An 18,856-nucleotide genomic window follows, 5' to 3' on the forward strand; every position below is an offset into this window, starting at 1 on the left:
TAGGAATACAGCCCTTTTTATACATGCCCCCTCCCCCCCACCCCTGCGCCTGTTCTGCAGCCGATGTGGATGCAAATACCCGCAAGTTAAAGCTGACAATCTGCTCATATTCATTGTTCTTAAATCCAATATTCTGAAATACAGAGCCAAAACAACAACAGTGTCACGGTCCCAATACTTTCGCATTTAACTGTATGGTAATAGACAAAAGAAACGAAAGTGTTTTTGAGAGAACAACACTTGGAAGCCCAGTAACCGTGGTATCTAGACCAGTGCAACGATAAAATACTGATGGTTTGTTTGGAAATTGAAAGTCTAGACTAAACCAGTTTCTCATTTCTGTTGAGTGTTGTAAGTGATCCATTGAAACATCAGCTACACACAGTGGCAAGACTTGATTGATTTAAAAGCTTAAAATGAGTCCTCTCTTAAAAGTAAAAAAAAAAGGGGCTCATTGCTAATAGTATTTGGGAGAGGCTTGTACATATTACTTTTGACCAACCTGAACTGTGTCATGGCCCATTTAAAATCAGAAACTGGCAGGGTGTTTGAAATTACCTCCCTCCCCACCCCCCAGTCCTGAATCCTTACCCTTCTCTCTCCCCCCCCCGCCCCCATGTTTGCCTTGGCATCAAATGGGAGCACAGAATCCACTTTGCTGGTTTTCTGTTGTCATTGACCTCGACTGTGTCTGCGGTTGCTTTTCCCACAGGATGTGGTTTTGTCAACAACTTTCATCTTTTTAGTCTGTCTTACCAATGAGGAAGGTGAAGAATGTAACAGTAAGCAGTTTGATGTGGGGGAAAAAACACTGCTGCAATAGAATTTGACAACGGTGGATTTCAGGAGCAACATTTGATATTTGGACTATGCAAAAATCTGCAGCACGTCAGAATAAGAAAGGTCAACGTGCATTACAAAACCTGCTCATAATTTTTGCGGATATTTTGATTTGTAATCTCTCTTAGCCAAGATGTACGGTCTTAATTTAAAACGATTAAAAATCTTTTTTCACAGTGTGCTCGTTCAGCAGCCTTAGTTTTCACTGCATGGCTTGTTTTAACCTCATCAGCCCTTTTCAGTTGCACTGAATTTGCACTGATTTTGCTAAGTCCGGCTGTCTGTCTGTGTGCAAAACTGTGCTCTTCATTTTATAAATAAGAGTGTCTAAAGTCTTGTAAATTCTTATTATATCTGTTTTTTTCTGTCTGCACAGCTTATTGAATTAACGTAATGTCACATAATCCTGTGACCAGTTTTGCCACTGTAAAAAAATTATAATTGTTTGCTGGCAGTATTTGTAGCAAGTGGGAGAAATTTTGTCAATTTCGGTCTGTTGAAATGGTGAGCGTCTTATGCCACACAGTCTCTAGGAAGTGAACCTGGGACAGCAAGAGTGAAGCTGGACTCCTACCTGCTCCAGATCAAAGCTCAGACACCTGATCTGGTGTTGAAGGCAGCCTGTGCAGTATCAGCACAACCATGGCTGGAGCATCTATTAATAAACAAGGTCTGCAGCCTTTGGAGAGAGAGGAGAAGGGGGTGGGGTGCTGAGTGAATGAATCAGTGCCAGGGGGAGGTAGGCTCACTGTTCAGTTGGCTGGTCATCCCCCTGCACTCAGTTTTGTTTTGATGTGTGTAGTAACTGTCAGACGTGGACAGCCACGCATCTTCCTCTCCTGTACACAGTTCACTATTTAAAAAAAAAAAAAAAAAAAAACAGTCAGTCTGCTAGGTAGAATACGAGAACCACTCCTGCCGTCCCCTCAGTTTCTCAGTACGTGTGGTGATGGCTGAATCACAGCATAGTGGTAGCACAGGTTATGGTGGTTTGTGGAACTGGTTTCTCTTCCACGCCCGGAAGGTAAGATGTTTCAACGGCGGTGACAATAAGCCAGTTAGGTAGCACTAACCAGTGCTGCAGGAACCTAGGGGCAACTCAGGTTAATTTGGGTCAGATGTCTTAGAGAGGGTAATTATTATTAAGGCTGTATATTTGTCATGGGAAATATTGGTAAAGTCATGGAGCAGTTACGGCAAAGTTATTGAAAATCATGGAAGACTGAAAAAAGCTGCAGAAATCTGAGTGTATTGAAAACAATAATCAATTAGGCTAAATTAATAGATCTCGTGTGCAGCAGTGGGAAACGATTAAAATAACATGTGCAGTTGTAGCAACTGTAACTCGTGCTTGACACATAATAAATGGACAATTGCTGCTATGAACAAATACCAGTAAAACCCACTGATAAGCTGGTGCATTTAATGGCTTTGGCTGATTATGGACAGACTGAGCATAAAGCTTTTTTGCCTTTAATGGCTTGCCCTTTTGTATTTTGTATTTTGTTTTTATTTCTTTAAAGTTTTTTTTGGTACAACATGTTTTACATTGCAAGGTTTGGATCTTTGATATGGTGCCAAAAAAATATATATAAAAAGAAAACACTAAATACGGAAGAAATCATCAAATGGTAAAAAACGAAGCAAAACAAAGATTGTGTCCATTTATCATTATGCTGGGCATGACATTGAATGTGTGTGTAGCCTTCTGCACAGCACAGGAATGATCAATAAATGGCTATAGCTGCTTGGCTGCAGCTTGTAATGCAGCAGTGCATTTTGGCCAACTGCAGTATAATAAACACAATAATTGCTTGACAAAAATGGCGCATTCTTCATTATTATTACCTCCAGCCAACAGAGTTGACAGGAGTTATGTTTTTTCCATCTGTCTCTCTGTCTGTTAGGTTAAATTACTTGTATTCATACTCGTATTACCTTTACCACGCCAACTTGTAGTAGCTAGGTAGGTTCTAAACTACCCATACATCGTCACTGAGATGGTAACTATTGACTTATTAGCTAACTTTACATTTGGGTTATTGAAGGCTGTGGCTTTTTATTTAAGTGTTTTAGTACATGCTACTTATTTATTCAAAGTAGCTAATATTACCAAATAAACAGATCATTTTAATTTGAGCACACATACAGATAGGTGACAAAAGGAAAAAGAAACAAAAGTGTCTTAGTAAGGTGTTGGGCAACTACAAGCCACCAGAACAGCTTCAATGCACCTTTGCATAGATTCTGCAAGTCTCTGGAATTCTACTGGAGGGATAGAACACCATTCTTCCAAAAGATATTTCCTTATTTGGTGTTTTGATGATGGAGTGCGCTGTCGAACACGTTTGTCCAAAATCTCCCGTACTGTAGGTGTTTAATTGGGTTGAGATCTGGTGACTGCGAAGGCCATAGCATATGATTCACATCACTTTCATACTTGTCAAACCATTCAGGGACCCCTGTGGATGGGGTCATTGTCATTCTGGTAGAGACAACTCCCATCAGGATAGAAATGTTTCATCCTAGGATAAAGATGATCACTCAAAATAACTTTGTATTGGTTTGCAGTGACCCTTTCCTCCGAGGGGACAAGTGGACCCAAACCATGATAGGAAAATGCCCCTCACAGCAAAACTGAGTCACCAGACCCCCTTACTGTAGGGGTCAAGCATTCAGTCCTGTACCATTCTCTTGGTGTATGCCACACATACACTTGCCCACTTGTCCAGAATATGGTGTAGAATGAGTCCTCTGGCCATATCACTTTTTTCCACGTCCCTGTAGACCAGTGTCTATGGTTTTTTGCACCACTGTACTCTCAAATGTGGATTCATCTTTGTACTGAGGGGTTTATGAACTGCAACCCTCTCTATGTATGTACTTGTCGACGGACTGTTCTTGCTGACACAATCTGATCGTGTCCTGTATTGACATTCTCAGTCACCTGAGGAAGAGTTGCTCTTTTTCCTTACATATCGCACTAATGCGCAATCATGACAGTCATCAAATGTGTGCTTTTGACAACAATTTATGACCCTATTTACTGATGTCTTTCACATTGATCTAATGCAGATATCACTTTAGTCACTGTTCCTATTGAAACATTAGCCAGTCTTTGTGACTGAAGCTCCTGCCATCGGTGCCCCAATAATGATCCCTTTTTTAATGTCACTTCCTTTCTTTTCCTTTTGCCATCTTGATCCAAAATCGAGGTTAGCATTTTTTTTATACATGCCACAAAGCATGATAGAATGTTAATTGCTTAATTGTACCATGCAGCACACCAGTATGGAAGCATCTGCATTCGTTATGTTTGTCCACTCATTTACTGGTCCACTGGTTTTTCCTTTAACTTGTCACCCATCTGTAGGTGTCTGGTAATGTTTATGTTCAACTAATGGTGAGTTCTTTCACAGACAAATTTTGGGTTTTGGAAATGGGTAAAGCAACACCCCCTGCGCTATGCTTGCCGTGAAGGATAAAAGTTCCATATTCATATTTCATACATTTCATACAGGAAATTTAAAATATAAAAATAAAACATCTATATATAGTAACTGATACTTCATAGTGAGGCATATATGGGAAAATAATGCACTCATCACAGCCAAACAGAATTGAATATTCAGCCAACCAGTTGTATATTGTTTTTGTGGGTGCGAAACCTTGGTGAGTTGAGAATAAAATTCTTTATCATATCTTAACACAGACTGTTTATTGACACAATAGACTAAGCATTAAGACTTTATTATGATGGAAAAACTTGGGTACTGATGTGCTTTATGTGCATGCATTTATACGAGTGGTGCTGCCCAGCCAAGATGCATTCTAAAAATAGATTCCTCCCTATGATAGGAATCATTTTGGAATTGAGCACATTATGTGGTCACTGGATCTGTGAAATCACTGAAAATTTCCATCCCTAATCTTCGCCTTGTTAGGATTTTTTTTGTCTACATGACAGAAAAGTGGGGGTCTTCACCTTAAGTTCTTTTCTGTCTGTGCGACGGGTGCTGTCCGGGGTTGGGAGAAATGGGGAAAGCGGAATGGTGGTGACTAGGGGAGGGTCATGAATGAATGAAAGAATTCTCATTTAGAGCCTCTAGTGAAAGAGTGGGGCTAATAGGGGCTTGTGTTTACTCATTAAGTACAGCCATGCATGAGCTTCTCATTGGAAAGCCAATATAGGGCTGTGCTCAAGGGGCTCTGGTGGAGTTGTCTGGCCATTGCTTTTTGATACCAACCCCGCCTACCTTGTCTTTTAACCAGGCCTTCTCAGCCAGGCCTTCCTAAAACTATGTTGTATTTGGTCATTACCCAGGGAAAAGGACTCCTGACACAAATGGACTTCCTTTCATTTGCACCCCCAGTTTTTCCCGCTGGTTGAGAATTTTTTTACATTACATTACATTACATTACAGGCATTTGGCAGACGCTCTTATCCAGAGCGACGTACAACAAAGTGTATAACCATAACCAGGAACAAGTATGACGAAACCCCTAGAGAGAAGTACCGGTCCAAGTACAGGGAACAACCGCATAGTTCAACTTGGACCCTGGTGGTTAAACTGATTAACACTAACAACGAGAACGGCAACAACGCAATCTATGGAAAAATAAAAATAAATAAAAATACAAGTAGTCGTTAAGACTGGCGCATCAACTAAGTCACCTATTAAACAGCTGCCTAGTTACACCCCTAAGTTTAGTCATTTACAGGGGGGGAAGGGAGGGATGGGGAGAGGTGCAGCCTGAAGAGGTGGGTCTTCAGTCGTCGTTTGAAATTGTTCACAGTCTCAGCTGTTCTGACCTCCACAGGGAGGTCATTCCACCATCGTGGGGCCAGAACAGACAGGAGACGTGTTCTGGAAGTGCAGGTGCGAAGAGGGGGAGGTGCTAGGCGTCCTGAGGTAGCAGAACGGAGGGATCTGGCTGGCATGTAGGGTTTGAAAATCTTGTGAAGGTATGCTGGGGCTGATCCCTTGACTGCCTGGTATGCTAGAACCAATGTTTTGAATTTGATGCGAGCTATAACAGGCAGCCAGTGGAGGGTAGTGAGCAGGGGAGTTACGTGGGAGTGTCTGGGGAGGTTGAAGACCAGACGAGCCGCAGCATTCTGGATGAGCTGCAGGGGTCTGGTGGCAGATGCCGGTAGTCCAGCCAGAAGAGAGTTGCAGTAGTCCAGGCGGGATAGAACCATTGCTTGGACCAGGAGCTGGGTTGAGTAGGTGGTGAGAAAGGGGCGGATTCTGCGGATGTTATATAGGAAAAATCTGCATGCCCGGGTTACTGCTGCAATGTTGTTGGAGAGGGACAGCCTGTTGTCCATCATCACTCCGAGATTCTTGGCGCAGGGTGATGATGTCACTACGGTGTCCCCTAAGGAAATGGAAAAGTCGAGGAGGGGAGAGGATAGAGCAGGAATAAAGATTAGCTCCGTCTTTCCCGGGTTGAGCTTCAGGTGGTGATTGTCCATCCAGCTCTGTATGTCCCTCAGGCAAGCGGAGATGCGGGCAGGGACCTGTGTGTCCGATGGGGAGAAGGAGAGAAAGAGTTGCGTGTCGTCGGCATAGGAATGATAGGACAGGCCATGGGCAGATATTACAGGGCCAAGGGATCTTTTTTTAGTAGTGGTCGACTCCTTGCGTGTTTTGGGGGGAGGGGGAGAAATTCCCTGTGGTATTTACCTGAACGTAGGGGATACAACTCTCTTTTTGCAGTTCAATATAGTTTTTAATTTTTGTGGGGGCTTTTTCTCATCAAAAAGGAAGTGTCTTCTTTTGGCTCCAGCTGTGGTATAAACCCTGATGCACAGGGTAATAAAGCTGTAAAGCAGTGGGCCTCAAATACCCTGCTGAAGATAAACAGCCTTGTTTTTTGCCTATAACTTCAAATGGAGGTACTGTCAACTGCTGCAGAAGGATGTTGAGGATGCAACTAAAACCACTAACTTATGCAAGTTGTAGAATTGTGTTACAGATAGCCCATATTCTACTGCATGTTGACTTTGGGGCATTATGTAGGTGTACAGGCAACACTAGCTATAGACAGAGGGATCATGTTTCTGTTTAGTGGTCAAGGTTAATTTGAAATATAATTTCATGTGCATGTATTTTTTGTTTCTGTCAGTTACTGTCAAGGTCTCAAAATGCTTAGTATGTGCAAACTTCCCTTTCCAGTCCTCTGCATTTACAATTACAAAAGAATTGTTTTTAGTTTCTTGCTGAACAAAACTGTCAGCATACATGGCCAGTGGGTAATATTTATGATTTGGTGTTTGTTTATGAGGACGGGAATGGGAAAGTGATGTTTCTGGGGCTGTTTAGCAAGATCTTTCACCTTGGCACAGATGGGACAATGTTCCGTTCAACCCAACCAGACCTGTGTAATATATGCCTACTCTATTTTAAATATTGCTATTTACCTTTTAGACACAAGTGAAGTTCCTGCAGATTACTGACTGTTTTAAAAGCCATGCATTCTGTTTTCACCAATATTCAAAACAAAATTGATGGTTGATTATACAATATGGTTAATAACTACGGAAGACCAAATGTGACTACATTAAATAACTAACTATAATAAGCAATAATTGATACTGAAATAAATAAGCAATGAAATAGATAATGAAATAAATAATCAATTAAATAAATATCTAGTAATTATTTAATGTCGCTTATCTATTTCATGGTGTTTTTATTTCCGAAAAACACTTTGCACATTGGTTGCACAGTCCGCTCTTTATGCATTTCTAAACTTAGTTATTTCTAGGCATGTTTAGTTCCACTTGTATACAAATGACCATTTCTGACACAACAGATAACTAAAGTTATTTACAGCTAATTAAAGAAAGCATTTATTGGTGACAAAATGACTAACTAATTACAAATATAGATCTTCCTTGATTCTGCATTCCAGATTTTTCCTTTCTCCTCAGGTCTAATGGCCTGACAGGTCTAACTCTGCTTTTTTCCCCTCCTCATTGGCTAGGTCTTTTTGCACAGGAGGACATATTTAACTTACAATTGGGGTTCAAAAAGGTTAGAGAAGGAGGACTACATGGACTAAGATAATGGCCAAAAAGTTTCTCTTTGGAAAAAGGAGGAAATTATCAATGCATCAAAAAGGGTTTAGTTTGCCAACAAAATTACAAAAAAATACAAGTGGTAAACAGGTAGGGATCCAAGTCACTCTTGATGGTAAAATTTAAAAGCCTTTGACTTCATCAGGTAAGCCTGATGAAGGTGCGCGAGGCCGCAATGCGTAGGTCCAGCACGTTTTAATTTTTCTTGCCATGTGTCAAGAAAGGCTTTCAACTTAACCATCTAGAGAGCTTTGGATTCCTACCTGTTTCACCCACTTGGGGGAAAATTGGGGTTCTTGGCTTTGTTAATTGTACAGCCCACCACACAACTTTCCAACATTTTTATAATCTTGATAATCCACTGACTGCTATTACTAACGTTGGGGCGCAACTGGTATTTTTTTCCCCACACTGTGGGGGTGTGGCCTATTTATTCATCTCTATGTTACTGAAAAATCGACAGGGATGTTTGTGTTGTCAAGGGCACTTGCTCCCAGTAGTGTCACTTATGTCCTCAATGTGGCTAAGAATTACAGGAAAGGATAAATGTCCTGTCTCAGTGTGATCTGCTGAACTTAATACAGCATCCCTTAACTCTACCAAGTCTGTCATGTTTCCTGGTATACAAGGACGCTCAGCGCTAGCTAAAGATGGTGGATTGTTGAGGATTATCCAATCCAGTGTTGGGGCTTGCCTCTTTCATGTTGACTGACAGGCTGAGTCGTTTTTGAAATAAATACGAGTAGACATAAATACGCAAGGAAATTAATAAAAGAGTCAGAGAGCATAATGTCCTTTGGAAATAAAAATGCCATGAAATAAATGAGACATAACATAATTAATAGATATATTTTCATTGTTTAGGTATTTATTGCATTATCTATTTAATTGCCTTTTTATTTCATTATTAGTTAATTATTATTTACATTTATTTAATATTGTCACATTTGGTCTTCCACAAAATACATGTTTTATTGGAAACTCTTAAGGATCTGCAAGAGTGTTCTCAAGTTTTACCACACCCCCCACCGCGTCTTCTCCACCGTCTTCCTTATTCCGATGTCTGGACAGAAGATGCAATTCCATAGTCTGATACTCACTGCAAAAAATGTCTGTCATGACAAGTGTTTTAGTCTTGAAATGAGACTTAAAATCTTTTTCTCTCAAGTAGAAAATATTAGCTTGTTTTAAGTTTGTTTGCTTGACAAATGGAATTGTCTTGACAATAATAAAACCACCTCAATGGTTTTATTATTGTCCTATTTAGCAAAAAAGTAATATAATTAAGTCTGAATATAAGACAAAAATACTGTTGATTGGCTTATTTTTTTGTTTTTTGCAGTGTTGTTGTTAGCTATGATGCTTTCATCATTTTGCAACAAAAGCCACCTACTGTAATTGGAGAAGGCAGAGCTTTCTACTATTCGTGTTGTAGAGGCAGCAGCAGGCTACGATTCAAGATGACCTCAGAGAGTCTGTCAGGACACAAAAAAATGGACCCCCCGCCCCCCTGACTGGGAAATTTGAGCATCTCCAAAGTGTTTCTCCATCTGGATTATGCCTCCGGGCACCCGGCGTTGTCCCATTTGCTGCGCGCTTCCTTTGAAGGGTTGCCAGATCTTTGCAAATAATCCCTTCCCCTACCCCTGTACTAGCCAAGGTGATCCTCAGCACCCGTTAATCCCCTCTCCCCTTTGTCAACAGCGATTGACGGCGCCAGGTAGCAACACAGGACCGACACTGTTGACAAGTTATGACTCCGCCTGCCTTTCCATCTCCTGGCATCTTTACAAAGCAGCTCTCAAAGATGGCTACCGTGTGCTTTTAAGCTTCCTCAATGCTGCACAAGGAGATATTTCCTTCTACAATTTTGAGTTGCGGGTGGGGGTGTGGGTGGGAGAATTAGGGGTGCTGATGATAGCCATTTGCACATTAATTCAGAGGTGCACTGTGCTGATGGTGACTAGCACTTTTAACCCCAGAACTGACTTAAGTAAGCATTTATTTTTTAAGGCCCAGGTTTGAGTTTAAATTTTTTTTTTTTAAATAAAGGTACAACATATTCCTGCCCAATACAGCTAGCGTATGTATTAAAAAGCAGTGGAAAAAGTAGTTTGCTTTGATCCTAGTATTCCATCACAGTGAAATGCATGTGCACTGTGTCCACTGTTAATACCAAGTTGTGTAATATATACCCTATAAATATTTTTTGTAATTGTCTTTGCTACTCTCACAGCAACATACTCGCCCAGTAACGACAGTGCGCCTGTTTTGCATTATGAAATTAAAAAATAAATCTGGTTAAATACCAGTCCTATTTATTAGGTGAAGTGAAGCTAATTCATTTCTTAAATAGTTGAGCTTTCAGTGTGCAATGCATGTTAAATGTCCCCTGAATTTAAATGAAATTTACTAGTTTGATACAATCTTTAGATTGAATGTTATTTTTAAAAAATCTTAATGAAAATACAAATCATTGTACATGTAAATGTGTGAATGACACGTTTGAAAACTTACATAATCATCTTAAGTGGTGGGATATCTACCAACTAAACCACCAGAAAGCACAGTCTGTATATTAGCGCTTGACGGTCCTTAAAAATATATATCCTATGAGTTACTAACATTAATGTTCAGTGATTTTGTTCTATTTTTAAAGCGAAAGTGTCCATGTTGTCTTTATTGTTCTTGTATAGTGTATTTTGAATGGAGAGTGGCCTTTTTCACTGAACTGTATTGTACTTCCAACCTAAGACCTCACAAAAATAAATAACTTTGCTTCAAGATTTCTGGTGTGTGAATATCACCTCTTTGCTAATAATTCACCCTGTTTTCCCTCTTTTGCTTTTCTTACATACTTATGGGTCCTACATCTGACACATGGTATGTGTGATACATTTATTAGGAGAGTATTTTTGTGTTTGCTACTCTTGCGTTGTGTTGATCACAGACAGACGAGCCTCTTCCCCTTTCAGTTGCAGACTGTCAGCTCAGTACACAGATGTTACTGTGAGGAAACCAGCTTGCTGTTTGCTGAAGTCTCTCTGTAGCACCTCGGCGCGAGACTTCAGTGCCTTCCCTGTAACTGGAGAGCCACTCCAGTGAAATACAGTACATTCAGGATAATGACTTATCAAAGGTTGTTTACAGTTCTTAGTGCTGAAGAGCTCTTCACTGTTTCTAAAATGAATGCCAAGAACTTTTTTTTATTTTTTATTTTTTTGTCCCACAATATAACTCACGCACCTGATTGGTTGCAAGATCCATGAACTGAATGAAGATGCTTGAGCATGTGTGCATACATTGGATATGTGTGATTTGGTGGGAGCAGTTTCATTCTTCCCACTCCAAGCACCCAGGCAGGAAGTTTTCTGCAGCTTCATGGACCATCTTGTCTGGCCCCGCAAAGCCATGCAGGGAAGTTTTCTGAATTGGCGGGTGGTGTGCTTATTGGCAGCATCCTCAACTATCCTCCCCCCAAACCAGCACTCGAATTGCGGCCATTTGTAACTTTAGCAGTCAACCTGTTAATATGAAACATACTTCAAAGTAACCCCATCATCTATGGAGGGGCCCGAGAGGTTGTCCAGCAATCTTGTTTGATGATGTCCTGCTGATAGAGGAGTGGTCAGTGTCATTTGGTCCCAGCACTCCCACCAGGGGGATCGGCACCAAGGTAGCAGGCCTTCCCTCTGTAACATGGCTAAAGGTCCATAAATCACTATTTTATACTTTTCCACTTTCCACAATCTAAACATGACCAGAAAAATCACTATAGACAAAAGTTCAAACCAGGATTGATTGTTGTTTTACAGTTATAGTGGGAAATATGGTAAAGTCATTTGGGAAAGATGGAGGGAAGAGCTATGGAAATGCACGGGATGGCTGCATTCTCTTTCTATTTTTAGAATCGGTATTTTTGTTCGCCATGTGCAGTCTCGTGCCTGTTGCACACTGCTGTCTCGGATGTATTAAGGCCATTTACATCAGTGACAGCATTCATGTTTTAGACTAGATGGACACATATCTGGTATTTTGTGCCCCCCTTTCAACAGCCTCACTTTTCTGCATTGCGTGTTCTTTTTGTCGGCGGAAGGAGAGCACGAATTTCATCGTGAGAGGTTATGGTTTTGGTAAGCTGAATAGGAAGTTGCAGAGAAAAATGTGCTTTGTTTTTGTCAAAATAATCATTAGGCCTGTAACTATATGCCATTGCATTTACACTGCAGCAAGGACATGCGATTCCATGTACACAGAGCTTACTTAAACTTCCACACAGGCTAATCCAGTCTTTTTTAGGGAACCTTTTTTAAGGGCTTTTAAAAATGTTTTCCTCTTCCATTGAGCTCTATGCTTGTCTAATCTTTTACTAGAAGCGCTAACAGGGTTAACTTATGGAATGTCAATGTTACGAAAATACTGTACTGGTTATCTTAAGGTACTATAGGGTAAATGAGTATTGTAGGTGGTAATGTGTTCAGAACTTTTGTCCCTTAAAAATTTCCATTTTTAACCTTTGTCAGCAAACTTGAATGAAACGCAGGTCCCAAGGGTATTTTTCTTCTTATTTTAGCAAAACATTATCCTCAAAATGGTTAAGGAAATTGCTGTGTCCCATCATACATTCTTGGAAGGTTTGTTTTATTTATTTACTTATTTATTTATATTAAACAATTTTTGGGAAATATAATTGCACCTTTGACAAGATTTCTAATAATAATACCGCAATATATTAATCATGGCATGAAGGTTATCTGTAGATAAGTGATAAATGCAGGTTTTTTGAGCCCAAGGCTGAACAGAGGTATGTGCGTGCGTGTGCGTGTGCGTGTTTTCAATGCGAGGTCAAACACTTACCTCAAGATGGGTAACCCAGGCTCTCCTGAAAATAGAACTTTTGTGTTTTGGTTAAAAAGTAAACCTTGCCTATTTTTCTCAGGGGGAACTTAAGGTAGAGGGAGGAGGGTCTATCTGAGTTCTGTAAGCACTGTGATTCGATGGACAGTAAGGCATTGTGTGCAAAGCAGTTAGGTTTAAACAGTTTTGTGCAACTGTGCAAGTGAGCATTCTGGCACAAAATGGCTGACATGCGTCTGCCAGGTGGGTGCTGTACACTGATGGTTGAAATTAGTTTTCCCCACTCTTCAAGTGCTTGGAAATCCAGACATGAAAGCTGATGTTCAAAAACAATTGTTTCTAGTGGAACACCAGCAAAAGCTAAAACAGAAAAGTCTATAAATAAATTTCCAATACACTAACATGGTGGACTGTTCAAGTGGAGAGTTGTGGAGAACAGCAGTGTCTGTTTCTGGGTGTGCTTCAACATTAAAGTGCTAAATTTAAACGCTTGGTTTCAAAGAATTGAACCCATTGCTAATGGAATCAAAACCCACAAAAATACCTGCTGTGCCCCCAAGTTTTCACACCCCTGCTTTAGACCAAGGCCTCTGGTGTGATGTTTTATATGTTGGTGATGGTGAATGACCACAAATTGGTGCTCGCTTTCCCACCTCTCTGGATTGGCTCGATTTGTGTGTGCAACTCCAACTCCTCAGCCCAAGTGCTTGGAATTACCTCAGTGTGCTGTGTACAAATGCACTGAACGAAATTCAGTTTATCTTGATCTGTTCAAAAATGCACATTTACTTCTTTTCCACCCCCAAGATGCTATGTACATTTTTTAGGTGAGACATTAAATCAAGTTTCTGTCTTATTTATTGTACGTCACTTTGGATAAAAGCGTCTGCCAAATGAATGTAATGACTGGTTGTCATTGAAGATCCCATGGCGCTTTAGTACATGAGTAATAAAAAAAAAATGTAATGATACCTTTGATTTTTAGAGCACTTTCATTGCATCACAATCTTAGTGTGCTTCATAGTGGGTCATAAGGGGTGTCCTGGCAAAATTTCCAACCTGGCTTTCTCAACCTGGTCACCTACTAGTTTTGCTAGTTCTACAATCCCCTCCCTCTCCACCTCAGTTGGTAGGCAGAGCACTCTGGCACAAAATGGCTGCCAGGCATCAGCCATGTAGGTGTTACACATTTGTGGTTGCTACAGCTTTCCCTCTTTAACCGTGAAAAAGTTAATATTTTCTCTCTTAAGTTAGATCAGCTTCCACATTGTTCACCCAGGCCTGGATCCTTTCAGTCTCTGTCTGAAAACCTAAGTAGTTTCGACCTGCATGGGGTGAAAAACCTTATCAACAGCAGACTGCCTCAGAACTGAAAGCTGCTTGTCCACCCTTCATTTTTATTTTTATTTTGTCAGAAGGCATTGTGCTACTAAGCTAATGTACTATTAGCTAATGTTGCAACTGTTATTAAGGAATACATGCAGGGTCATAGCCCTGGTTTTCTGAATATAGAGTATTTCCGATTTGGTGTGTGGGAGAAAAAGAAATTACGCGGACATGGGACTTGCAGACTAAATTTGGCTTGGGATGAAGGCACTCTCTGCTGTTTACAAGCAAGTTGTTCTGCATAAGAAATATAAAAAGAGCATTTCAGAGGGGTGCTCATTTGCTGAAGTATATATTTTCACTTGGGTGGGCAAAAGACTAATTTGGTTTTTAACTGCCCAGGGACATGAAAAACTGTGGAAATGTATCTTTGCAAAGCTATCTACAAACAACAAGGATGACACAACACATTATACAGAGCCATGTGCCATTTTAATAAATCAATTTGTTTTGGGTGAGAAAGTATCTATTTGATAGCATTTCAGCCAGACTGAAGGAGTTTAACTGGGTTCGCACTGGGCTGTGTTCTGAAGCATACAGGCTGGTGGGAATTTCAAAGCACATGCATTTGAAGGAAGCCCAATAAGTTCTTGTTGTATTATGAGCTGCAGTTGCTTTCAGTTACCTAAGCAATACAGTGACTAACTGATGGAGCTATTATTTGTAATACTTTATTTTATAGAGGGTATGCACATGACGTCACCACGGGCAAAAGTGCTGCGGTTACACCCACTGAGTGGCAGCAAGACTATGAGTGACAGCGTTAGCATTCAGCTTGAATGCTGCGAAGACACAAAAAAACATCTGTAAAGTTTTTGTCAGCATTTATTAAAAAACATTCATGATGATGAGCCTTGTGTTCTACAAACAAAGGGGGGATGGTTAGATCGTATTAGCTAGCCAAACATATAAATTATTAAGGTATGATTTTACCCAAAAATCCAACATACCTGACACAAAATAACAACCGCAAATCCACGTTTCAGTGCCTGGATTTGAGTTGCTTCTGCGAATAGCAGCAATGCATTTGCTTCTCTTTTCTTTGGCTTTCGGCAAAAGATAGCTCCGATTTCTTGTTGAATGTCCACGGATCACTGGTTCTTTGGTAAGTTGTAAGCATTGCTGTCGAGTCCAACTGCCTTTAATTTAAGCAGATAATAGTTTGTTTTACTCCCGGTTTTGCTGTTTCCTATACTAAAGACAGCCATGTCGCAGCATGTTTTGCCACTCAGTCCCGACTGAGGGGGCGTGTTCTGGTGGGAAAGTGACGTCAATGCATACCCTCTATGCGGTATACATGTCTTCTTGACATTGGACAAATGAAAGAATGATTTGGAAAAATTAATTAAAATTATTTGGCATGCACTTCAAGAACCACTCAGACTTCACAAACACATTCACCTGGAAGATTGTTTTCCACTGTGCTTGTGTGCACACATATATGCATGTGATTTTTTTTTAAACCATCCTAAATGCACAGTATTTCTTAAATTTTAGAATTGAATGAAAGAAGCATATTTATGTCTACCCTTTAGCATAGCCCATCTGATGGCTCACAGCTGGAAAAGGTCTGGTTGTCAAACAGTGCAAAACAAAGTACATTTTCCAGAGGGAATTTCAATTCAAATAATGTCATTCAATTCAAGACAAGTAATGAGTGGGCATTTAGTTAATTCATTGAATGGCCATTTTTCTGTCCATGATTTGAATTTTATTTCCTGAACTCGAATGGAATTGACCCCAACCCTGATAGCAAACTCTTCTGATAAATGGAATATTTCAGGAGGCTCTGGTGCTGTATTTTTGATCTATAAGAGATTTCACATGAATTTCAGATAAGCTGCATAAGAAACAGAGTATTATAGTAAGAAAGTAAGAAACATAAGTATTATAAAATAGTGTGCCTAGAGTGGACTTCAAAGCAGCACTTTCGGTTTGTATGTGCTGGAGTCGGTATACAAATTTTGTTCCCCCGTGCAACGGAGCTCTGGGATTGGAGAATGTGGAAGCCCAAAAACAGTACACCACCACATCAGTCAAGGCACCACACGTCTTTAGGAAAAACATGAAAAAACGATCATCCCAGGGTGTGCATTTCAATCACATTCTGCTGTTGTTGAATACATAGGAGGTCACTGAACACCGAAAGACTGACCCAGTAATCTTTTATTTTACCAGGGATGTCACATTGAAATTTACAACTATTGTCTATTGTTCCTCTGCTGGCTTTGTGCGAAAAACTGATTTTTTCCCCGTAGGAGATAAAGTATCTAGGCCTGTATGTCTTTCTGTTTTCTGTGTATGCACGCATGCATGTATGCGTATATAGTCATGTGTGTAAGCATGTGCAAAGTTATGACCGCATGTCTGTGTGGTTTCATGCATGCATACATGCATGTATGCGTGTACGTATCTATGTACATATGCATGCATGCCTGCGCCGCTAACTGACTTCACAGTAGACTGGAATACAGTGTGGCTCTGCACTTCCCTTGCTCTGGCCACTGTAAATTGCAGCCGCCCACAGTGAAACGAACACTAAGCAGAGATTTCCTCCTCAGACTTCCTGTGCTGTAATTAAAGTGTACTTTCCAAGATCCCACCACTGTCCCCCTCTGCCCACACTCCCAAACTAGCAACAGCTTGTGCCATGTGGACAAACTTGAGCTGTGATGAGACCCCCCCCCCCAATATTACGGTCAGCACTATTGTAAACATCTAAGTTTCCAGTGTGGAGAGGGGCAGGGCAGTACCGAGGACAGGAGGAGAGGGGGGATCATGGAATGAAATTGGAGAACAGTAGCTCAGTCAGCCAGTCATGTTCAGAGGGATTGCTTCCGTAGTTTCCCCCCTCCTGTTCTCCCTTCCTCTCTCCTTTCCTCCTGAAGGGGCCCCTTCAGTCTGTGTCAGAGCTGTACTCCCTTGCTTTCACTGACGGGTATGAAGGTGGGGCAGTGGCGGTGTGCGGTCAAGGCAGGGGGAGAACTTGGCAGCTCCTTTGATCAGAGAAAAGAAAATCAAGAGGCTGTATGCTAATGATTGTGTGTGTGTGTTTGTGGGTGTTCACTCAGCCATACATCCAAACTCACACATACTTATAAGGCAGACACTGCACAATATAATATATGCTCATACTTGGAGCCTCTGAGTTTCATGGCTTTAGCATACAATGGTACTCAAGCGTGGGGACAAAATGAGATGTTGGCAATTGAAGTATGCACGTGTCATTTTTATTATGAAAACATTAAGTGTAAAATAATAATATTGATTTATGATGAGTATGTTGCCAGACATGGGTCAAAGGTCAAAAATGTTTGTATTTTGATACTGTCTGATAGAATTTGAAAATGCTCCTGTTGGTCCCTTGGATTTTCAAAGACACACGTCATAAACTTAACGTGGAATCATTTGAAAGAATGTGTTTTACTCTGAATATCAGTGGATATGTTGGTGTCAGCCTAGCTTTCTGTCAGTCAGTCTGCCAAAGTTTACCTCTGTTAGTCCAGTTTTCCATCAGTCAGCTGAAGTTTGTTGGTCTTAGCCTGGTTTTGAGTCAGGATGTCAGTAGAAGTTGGTTGGTGTTCACCTGGTTTTCTGTAATTCAGGCTGCTAGCTAGCTTGCCTGTGTTAGTCCAACTGGAAAACAGTAAACAATAATGCTGTGAATTCTGACATAGGAGGGTCTTATGCTGTGAATTCTGACATAGGAGGGTCTTCATCACTGTGTGCGTATTTATGCGGGTGTTTGTGAGTGAATGATTGTGCATTCGCATGTGTGCACACCTGTATGTGGATGAATGGTAAATGGTAAATGGACTGCATTTATATAGCGCTTTTATCCAAAGCACTTTACAATTGATGCCTCGCATTCACCAGAGCAGTTAGGGGTTAGGTGTCTTGCTCAGGGACACTACGACACGCCCAGGGCGGGGATCGAACCGGCAACCCTCCGACTGCCAGACAACCGCTCTTACCTCCTGAGCTATGTCACCCCGAACATATGTCTACATATGTGTACATCTATGCGTGTACATTATGTGTGTGCGTGCATGTGTGTATGCTTGGTAAATCTGGAGTTCCTCTGGGGGCATGAGATTGTCTGTGTTTTCTTCAATTGGACAACACCAGGGGTCTCAATAGCTCTTGCAGTTCTTGGCTGAACATTGTTGATGTCTGCTTCTGTGAAGCCTATGAAATTACTCTGGGTATCATTGCAGGAATCCAAATATTTATCCCTGAGCTTGCTATTGTACAGTCCTTGCAGTGCTGCAGGGCTGAGACTGAGAGTTCCACAGTTTGTTCCCATCTGCAAAAGCAAGCAGCCTCAGAGTAGGGTGGTGGATGCGAATTTGGTGAACTTTTGCCTCTGGAAAATTTTATATTTCCCAAACTACAACCAAACATGAATGAGAGTTTAAGGGGTGCATACCATAATTTGTGGAAAGCTGAGTGGGTGTTAGCAGCGTGTCTGACAGAGGGGCAGTTTTTGGCTCTCAAAGCCGTCAGTCTTTTGTCCATCTCTCGTCTGGGCTGGAAAATGGGCTTAGTGATTCATACTATAGCAAATTATGTTTTGCCACATTTGCCACCACAATTGCTAGTATGCGTTGCATATATTTAGTATGGGATTTGTCTTCATGAAAAACTGGCTTCCATATTTGGTGTAGAGCTGGCCTCCATCTCCAC

The 18,856-nt window shown here is 40.9% G+C and overlaps 1 protein-coding gene across 4 annotated transcripts in view; it reads left to right on the forward strand.

Moving 5' to 3' along the window:
* The window catches only part of LOC118235599 (transcriptional coactivator YAP1-like), a 52,236-nt gene that overhangs the window by 12,812 nt on the left and 20,568 nt on the right, over positions 1 to 18,856 (forward strand). The gene's annotated exons all lie outside the window — the stretch shown is intronic.

This window comes from Anguilla anguilla, chromosome 9 (assembly GCF_013347855.1).
Source record: "Anguilla anguilla isolate fAngAng1 chromosome 9, fAngAng1.pri, whole genome shotgun sequence".
Classification (NCBI taxonomy): Eukaryota; Metazoa; Chordata; class Actinopteri; order Anguilliformes; family Anguillidae; genus Anguilla; species Anguilla anguilla.